Genomic DNA, 9,710 nt, shown 5'->3' on the forward strand with positions numbered 1-9,710 from the left:
TATCGATGAAACATACTATCTAACACATAGTGTATGCTCCAAAAACAGGTGAGGCTAACGATCACCTACGTTCATAGAATAACGTGTTCAGAATATTGAATTAACTCTAATATTCCAACGTTTTCAATGTTAGCTAGTTAGTTTAAATTGTGAAGCCATATTTGTTTTCGTTTAGCGTCAATTAGTGTGAATGAATTTTGAATAGGGGATGGGGTTTGTTTGTAGTAGTTACTTCATTAAAGTATAATATATGCGTAAAATTTTTGGTCTGATTTTAAACAAATACTAACGGTGATGTAATAAATAACCCATTTTTGGAAGGTATACTAGTTATTATTGTCTGCATCGGTGGCCGAGCGTCTGAAAATGCGGCTGCCGAGCAAGGGGTATCAGGTTTGATTCCCGGGTCGGGCAATAATTATATTGCTGAGGTTTTTTCAGCTTTTCTAAAATTTCTCAGTAATAACCCGGAGTCTAGAATAATGCTTTGGCAATCGGCTCATCCCCTTATTACGTAGGACTTATAATACTATGGTGAAAAGTGGGTGTACATTTTACAGTGATATTGCGTGACGTAATGTGCGTCTCTGCCTACCACATAGGGGATAAAGGCGTGACGGAAGGTTCACTGGTTATTGTGATGGTAATACTAATAAAGAAATAATTCAAAATGATAATTTATGTTAAGTGATGATGATGATGTACCACACCGCTAGTGTGGTACATCAGTTTTAAAGTTCAACAAACGGTTCTGCACATTAAAGCAATTTTTAATGCTTCACAAAATAAAAATACTATTCTACGAAATAAATTAAATAAACATTTTTTATTAATTCAAACTACCGTTTTGCATAAACATCAACCCTAAAACCATCAAAGGGGTACAAAACGGCTTGGCAGCAAAACGGAATGAGACAAATGCAATAAAAAATAAAATAAACTTGGAATAAGGACTTCAAAACATTTCGTTTTATATCTAACTGAGCAGAAATATCTTTTGAGGTAAACGATGCAACATATTTATAATATCCACTGTCTTTTGCAGTAACCTGTTCGTTTTTATTATTATTTTTATTTTTGTGTGCATTTTATGTCTTGTGTCTTCGTGGGGTTGAAATAGCGGATGATATTATTTTTATTCTTTAGTGTGTCTCAAAGATCTTAAATGTTACGATAAAATATGACGAAGTTTTATAGTCAAATTCTCAATAAGAGGCATTATAAGCGGTGAGGTTTTTATCAAATACTAAACTATTTTACCAATAATCTCAAAAACAATAATATTTGGCCGCATTGAAATTTAGAATCGCGTAGGAATTCAAAAACTAGTTTTTTATATATTTTTGAATGGTGATGACAATCACCATTTAATCCAACACCTTTTGCGCCTTATGTGAGGCGGAAAGGAGTGTCAGACACTTACTGACTAAAAACCACTCAGTTCATATTCCTTTCGAGCAGGGAGTAAGGTAATCCCGCTAGGTAGTTCACAGCTCCAGATCAGGCATCAGCCCTACTGGGCCCCATCTGTGGTGCTCTGATGACTCTTTGAAGCTATCAAACGCAACGCGCCGTACGCACAGGTCTGGTTCTGGTCAAGCAAGGGTAGCTCGCCGTCCACAGACCCGCATATTCACATATTTAGGTCAACATTACCTAGATACCTATACCATAATCTAATAAGGCCTCAACATTACCTAGATCTAATAAGGCCATATCTTAAGGGTCTATGTACATGACATAAAACGCTTAATATCCAACCGAATATTCTCCATTTGTCCGCTGTTCCCATTTTTTTATGAACCCTTAAATTTATCGACGCCAGCCAAGAATTTGATGATAAAAATAAACGCCTCTTTATTATGTACTATATTTAATAACCTATTAGCTATTACTGCTCGTTAACTAAGGTACAAGAGCCTATTTTAATTAATTTTATTATTAATTATGTTCTTGGTACTACTAAGGGTGGCAGTAAAGGGTTGGTGCGAAGAAATTGATGTTCTATTCTCTCATATTTTTTATGTTGTCAACAGATTGTTAATTTTATGTAATAATGAGTTGTTTGAATTTTAATAATTGTTTAATATTAGGAAATTGAAGTTGTTGCATAGTAGTCAGCAAGTATATTCTCCCTAAACATGTAAGTTGGGAAAGGTTATATTCTGAGATTTTTAGTTCAATTTGTAATTGGATTAATTTCCATTTATCGTGGCAATGCAAACGTGGAAAGACTGCCAGTCTTTTGGGCACCTTACGTCACTGCTCTTTTTTTTTCGACGCTTTATGTTAGTTTTTATTTCTTTTTAAGTAGTTTCCAGATGTAACTATTTTAGTCAGTCGCACTTGTAAATAGATAGTCGTTAATTATTGCACGATAGTAATAGTTCACTCCTCTTTTTTATTCTGTAATTAAAAGTACCTTATTCCGTCATAAAGGCAACATATAATATCAGATTTAAGGCAATAATTTCATATCCAGCCTTCAAACCTACAGCAAAAAGTACGAGAAAAACATCGGTTTACCTTAATCAACCTCTTTCGAGAAAAACACGTCAGATGTTATGAACATAACTCGTCCAATTATGACAAGGTGACCCAATTCTTTAGGAGATCTTCACCCCACCACTTACCATAATTGAAAGAAGAGGACGAACTAATAAGACTGACAAAAATTCTTTCAAAACAAACACAGTGCCCAAAGTTGGGGTAAAAACAGTTTGGGGTAACGTGGGTATATTGCGACATGGCTGGAAAGGGTTATGCAAAATAGAATTTATTTTTTTACACATAACAATACATAGACTACGTAGTAATATGACTGCACGGTTGGTGCGGTGGTTGGTCAATAGCCGCACGGAGCAACTCTTTGTGTGATCCACAAATTGTTGTTTCGGGTCTGGGTGTCATGTGTATGTGGACTTGTATGTTTGTAAACGCATTCACGACACAGGAGAAAAGCCTAATTTGGGGCAATGGTTTTTAAAACAAATAATTGTTGGAAAGTGTATGTATTAAGTATGAGCTAATGAGTTTCCAGTTCAGTATTTGAAAAACTGAGCCTATCTACAAGTTACCCGGAGCTGCGGACTACCTAGTGGGTTTACCGGGGCTCCGGCTCGAAAAGCAGGAGAAGGAACTGGGTGGTTTTTAGTCAGTAAGAGTCTGACACTCCCTCTCGCCTCGTCCAAGGTGGGAGAAGACATTGGATGATTTTCACCCCTCAAAAAAAAAAAATCTACAAGTTACAGTAGTTTAGACCGTACATTCGGTTTTGGTTAAGAAGATCGACGTACTCTAAGATGCGACTACATACTTTCAAGACAAAAAAAAATCCATAAAACTCCTACGGTACTGCTTTCGTGAATTTCCTCAAATGAGTATCCGCCTTAACATCCTATGTTGTTACAAACTACGCTACAGTAACTTCGCTTTGTCAATACGATCGGGTCGTTGGGTCAGGTAACTATGTAACTACCTATAATTATATGAGTCACAATTACGATTGTCCCCTAAACTTAGTTATAGGTTTCTAAAGGATTGTTTTATTGGTATATGCGAAATTTGTGTTAGGGATAATTGAATAATGTGGGCTACGTTAAGTGTCTTTGGTGGTCGTTGTGTGTGTATTTTAGGCTAAATTAATTAATAGAAAGTGTTTATTGCTGTGTCTAAAGTGATTTGTATAAGAGTATATCTTTTTTTTGATATTACATAAAGGTCATTCATTCTGAAAAAAGCCAACGCTTTTAGTTTTCGAAATATTGTAGAAAATAACAAAGTAACTTTTACTATTTTCAGATTTTAGTTATCCACCAATTTTTGAAAGACCAAAGTTAATTCCTTTGTATTCAAAAAATGATGAACATATCGACTCATTGTCTGTTTAAATCTCTTTCACTTCCAATTAAAATACAAAGGCATCTGTCCTAAAGTTTAACGTAACGCAACGTTACACCTTTTATCCCCGAAGGGGAAGGCAGAGGTGCACATTACGGCACGTAATGCCACTTAACTACAAACATTACACACAGACCCAAAACATCACAAACTCATACATAAATTAACATAATATATATTAATGGCAATGCAAAATACTACTCATATGTAATTTAGAAATTATTAATAGGTGTAAACGTTAAAATTCATTGAGTACTCTTGCTATAAATGTCGAAATGAAACTGTATTCGGAATAAATGAAATGTTTCGAATAAATATTAAATCGTTTCCATTATGTAGTGTATTTGTGCAGATACTCTATTAATGTATTCGCATTCAACATTTGGTAACAAATGAATTAATAATGATTTAATTGAATAATTCTTCATTTTAATGTTTGAGGAGAAATAATGTTCGCACTAGTTATCAAAAATTAGGGTAGATGACGATTTTTTATTCTAATTTCCGTCTTGTAGATTGTTTTAAAATATTAGACACGCATTTTTTAATTTCTTACGAAAATAAATATTTTCGAATATATTATATTGATTTGAATCGTGTGACGACAATTATTATTCTAGATACTTTTTATACGTAGAAATGATGTTTTAGCCCCCATTCCTAAATTTTGATTCGTTTTAAATTAAATTAATAATCTTTATTTCGAACAAGTACATCCAGAGGTGTAGTAAAAAAAGATAATATCTTAAAACTATATTAATATTTTATAAAGTTACAAGTCGTTTTATCTAAGCTTTTTTTTCTTATACAACAAAATAAAAATATACGTGTCTAATATTGTTTCATACCCTAACTGACGGACTGAATACATTTTTAATTATTAATATATCCCATCCTATCCATTATTATCCCTCTTAGATATATGAAGGTAAGAAAATAAACATTCAGCACTGAGACAGTATTTATCCGGACTTTGGGGAGGAGGAAGAGTTGCCTACCGTACGGCAAACTCACTCACAAGAAGAAAGATAACGCAAGCGTAGTTTCCTGCGAGACTGTCGTTCCATTCATGTCGATGCATAGCTCTCCATTGTAAAAAGTTAGAAATACTGATATGTTAGGTACTGTGGAAGACAGATCCGCCTGATCATTTTAAAATCTATTGCTTGAACCCAGCAAAAACATTAAGCCATACCTTGTAAATGTCTCATTAAATAGAAAAGCGATAACATCGCAGCTTAATGAGGCAACACGTGTAAAGCCCCGCTTGATACGTCAATACAAGGTCATGGGGCGGGGCTAGAGAGCGGATCTCATTAGGTGCAAGCAAACATTAACTTAGTGGTGGTCAGCCGCATGTGACCACCATTGTACTTAAGCTTATTTCTGTTTCTGTGAACCTTATGGTACCGAAAAAAAGTTTCTTTTTGAAATTCAAAATCTTTCAAGTAAAAATACTTTCTTTCGAAGGCATTTTTTTAAACAAATACAAAGAAATACTTAAGATGACCTGAGAATTTAAATATCTTTTCTTAAAAGCAATCCTTTTCATGAGCAGTCAATTCAAAGAGGTTTTATTTTTGTTTCTTTCATTTTTTAAGTGCGTACAAAAATTCTTGTGAGGAAAAAAACATGATGATAAAATATTTTAAAAAATATTTTTGAAGAAGGAACATAATCTGAATGTTCTTTTATTTTACCTGAAGGACATTTATACAATTTTTGGCAGACAGCCTTTTCATTTCTGCTGTCGTCTTATTTTAAGTTACTCGGTGTTGATTATAAGTAGCTGTAGGTAATGGTAAATTTTTGTCTCATTGGTAGAGTTTTAATTCCAGTAGTAGATTGTCACTAGCTATTGATGTAAACCTAAACCATAAAAAATGCAGACTTCATAAATTAATCAGGTCAGTTTAAAACAAATAACTATGTAGCGAAGCGTCATTTATTATTAAACCACGCGATAAACTCGACACCGCATTTATATCAGTGTTTTAAATAATAAATACAAAGGTAAAAACAAACTGATATCACGCTTTCATTCATATTTATGTCCTCGTCATAAAGAGAAAAGAGGATCTAACGAGTCTTTTTTTGAGGGAGGAAAATCATCCAACGACTTCTCCCGCCTTGGGTGAGGCGAGAGGGAGTGTCAGACTCTTACTGACTAAAAACCACCCCGTTCCTACTCCTGTTCTTCGAGCCGGAGCCCCGGTAACCCGCTAGGTAGTCCGCAGCTCCGGATCTTATGAACCTAAACTCAATATGTTTATTATTACATTGGTAGCCCAAGGTTCCATCACAGACCTTCCAAACCCATTATCAAATTAGCTTGTACCATAATAATAAATGGTCATCTGATCTACTATTATATTAGAATTGCGTGTAGTTAATTCAGAATCTTAAGTCACAGAATCACATAAAGTTCATTATAGGTTGACTTAATAGAAGCATGTTAATAAATCGATACGGTTTAAACAGTATCGAGTGAAATAAAGTGGAAAAGCGAACAAACAATTATCTTGGATCTCTATACACGGTTACACATTGAGTTGAACAAAACCAGTTTATCGTGGTCTCGCTTTGTCTAATCTTTTCGCATATTCAAAGGTCAGTTTATATTGGTTTTGTATAGCTGATTCCCTATCGACTGTGCTACTATCGCTTTAATGTCGGGGAGTGCATTCCGGTGTCCGCGAACTGCGGTCAAATAGCCTTTTATTTTATAGTTAGCATTTTTTATTGAAAAGTTTGTTTGTCTGACTAAGTGTAGTGAATTGGTTTATTTGTTTTGTATGAAAGTATTGAATGTAGTTGGTTTGGTTTTTGTTAATTATTTTACGTTTATTACAGGGTAATCTGAAACTGTATATGTTTCCGGTTTTTCTAAAATATCTCAGTAGTAGCACAGAGTCTGTAATTGTGCCCAGTATATGGCAATAGGCTCACCCCCTATTACATGGGACTTATAACACAAATGGTGAAAAGTGGGTGTACGTTGTACAGTGGCATTACGTGCCATAATGTGCACGTCTGCCTACCCCTTCAGGGATAAAAGGCGTGACGATACCACGACGGCGATATGAAAAATGATATGTCTAGGTATAACCTAGTATCGAAATTAAAAAAAAACATATACCAAGAAAATCACATTACACGCATCAGCAAACACGGAACGAGAAACATGCAATTTCACACGCTATTCACTATAAAAATAAACTATAATTATTATAAACTAGGTAACAAATTGATTAAAAAACAAATTTATGTAAACAGGTCATATGGAAATAATCAGAAACATGTTTTAAAATAATAAAAGTGTGTAAAATTAATGCGGAATAATAATAATGTGTTCCGTGCGCTTTATTATAATAATACATAATACCTGTAATAATACACAGTTTTGAATAATTTTATGTATTCTGGTTTTATATTAAAGCTCAATTTTCTAAATAATGTGCAATTTTAAGTCATTTCTATGATGATCACGATATTTATTGCATAATTCTGTTTAAGTGACTGTAATTTTAACACACGTCATAAGCCTGGAATAACTGATAGAAAATAGCAATTTTCGAAGCATGTAAAATTTTAAAACATTTTCATGAAACACAAAATTGTACTATAACTTTTTTATATCCCTGATTCCTACACTGCTGATGCGTTCCGCGCATTCCTCAAAGAACTATCAGACCACCACAGATGGGGTCCGGTAGGGGCGGATGCCTGATCCGGAGCTGCGGACTACCTTAGGGGTTTACCGGGGCTCGAAAAGCAGGAGTGGAAACGGGGTAGTTTTTAGTCAGTAAGAGTCTGACACTTCCTTTCACCTCGTCCAATGCGGAATAAGTCATTGGATGATTTTCGCCCCTTAAAAAAAGAGTTCTTCTGTATCATAAAGCATACTCGTAGTCCATTTCGACTGACATATTATACAAAAAAAAAATAGGAACATAAACAATCCCTGTGTTGGCTGTACTATCAGAGACGTTCAATGTATCTTTATAACATAATACAGAAACATTAAAACAAATCCAAGCAGAAAATATACGACAAACTAAACGATGTAAACCAGAGGATTTATAAATTGTAAACTAGCAATTCTGCTTTCAAATAAACTGCAATCTCACGCCACTAATCCTACAGCCGCTACAGCGCTGAATCAAGCGACCAAGAAAAGCTTTTTAGAGAGAACTAAATTTCACTTGCAAATAAATCGCGCTTTAAATAACGCGCTGGATGTGAAACCATTTCCATGTGAATCTTTTCTCTTATTGGTCCGTTTCTGCTGGTATTCCAGTAATGGAATGATAATATGTTTGGTTTGAGGACATGTCGAGGGATCTTCGTAGTGTCCTTTTTTTAATTGTGTGTCGCTGTAGTCTTGTTTTTGAGCTTTGTATGCTTTTAATGAAATTAACCTGAGCTCCGGTAGATAATAAAATATACATTATGACTCGCGTACATTCAGGGCACAGAACATCTGTGTACTTTTTTGCTACCGTCGTGGTATAAAAAAAAAGATACTAGAGCTGCGGACTGCCTAGCGGGTTACCGGAGCTCCGGTTTGAAAAATAGGAGTAGGAATGGGGTGGTTTTTAGTCAGTAAGAGTCTGACACTCGTCACGGGAGAAGGCATTGGATGATAATCTCCCCTCAAAAAAGAGCGTAATTGCCAGGGCATAGGTTTAAAGTCGTGTTAAGTTCTGTTTTAATAATTATTATGAAACTAGAAGCGTACCTTTATACATGAAACTACAACAATAAAATATATCTCTCATTAGACACAGTTTTAGGCTTCGTCATCTTACACTAATATATAAAACTGAAGAGTTTGTTTAAACGTGCTGATCTCCGGATTGAGTCCGAATTGAAGAAAAATATTTTTGTGTTGGACAGTCCATTTATCAACGCCGATTATAGGCTATAAAACTTCACGCTACGATCAATTGGAGCCGAGCGCCAGAGTAGCTATTTAGAGCCTATGCACACCACGTTTTTTAAACGCGCCGTCGACGTGGTTTTGGAAACACGCGTCGCCGGCGCGTTTTTCTCCTGCAGAGCAGTTTGTTGTCGTTTGTATCGATACAAACGCGCGGCACCGGCGCGTGTGTATCGCTACTCATGCGCGTTTACATCGCGTCTGTATCGCTACAAATGCGCGTCGACAGCGCGTTTAAAAAACGTGGTGTGCATAGGCCCTAACTATGTATAATATCCTAATAGAAAAATCAAACAACACAATACATTGGAATACAATCACAATACGGCAAAATACCATTTTACCAATTACTACCGCTGATAAAAGATACTTATTAACATTTTATAAATAGGTTAAATTCTCATAACGAGCGCTCATTACTCAAATTGCAAAAAAAAATAGCTCAACAAAATTAATTAAAACCATACTGGTTTTATCTGGTTTAAAGAGAAGCTATCGATGCTTCGAGAATTTATTAATTTGAATTCAGAATGAGCATCTGTTTTGTCAGTGGACAGTTATTGCAATTATGCTGCAATTTGTAATAAATGATACTGGCCACTTTCTGACTCTTATTATAACCATGGAGATGGAGTATTTAAAAAGTAACTAATTACCTTTTTTATGGTATACTAGCGACCCGCAATATTATACATGTATTATAAATATAAACCTTTCTCTTAAATCACTCTCTCTATTTAAAAAAAACCCATTAAAATCCGTTGCGTAGTTTTAAAGATTTCAGCATACAAAGGGACATAGGGGCAGAGAAAGCCAATTTGTTTTATACTATGTAGTGAAGCCGGTAAACGCGCAGACGGATCACCTG

Source organism: Spodoptera frugiperda, chromosome 13 (genome assembly GCF_023101765.2).
Source record: "Spodoptera frugiperda isolate SF20-4 chromosome 13, AGI-APGP_CSIRO_Sfru_2.0, whole genome shotgun sequence".
Classification (NCBI taxonomy): Eukaryota; Metazoa; Arthropoda; class Insecta; order Lepidoptera; family Noctuidae; genus Spodoptera; species Spodoptera frugiperda.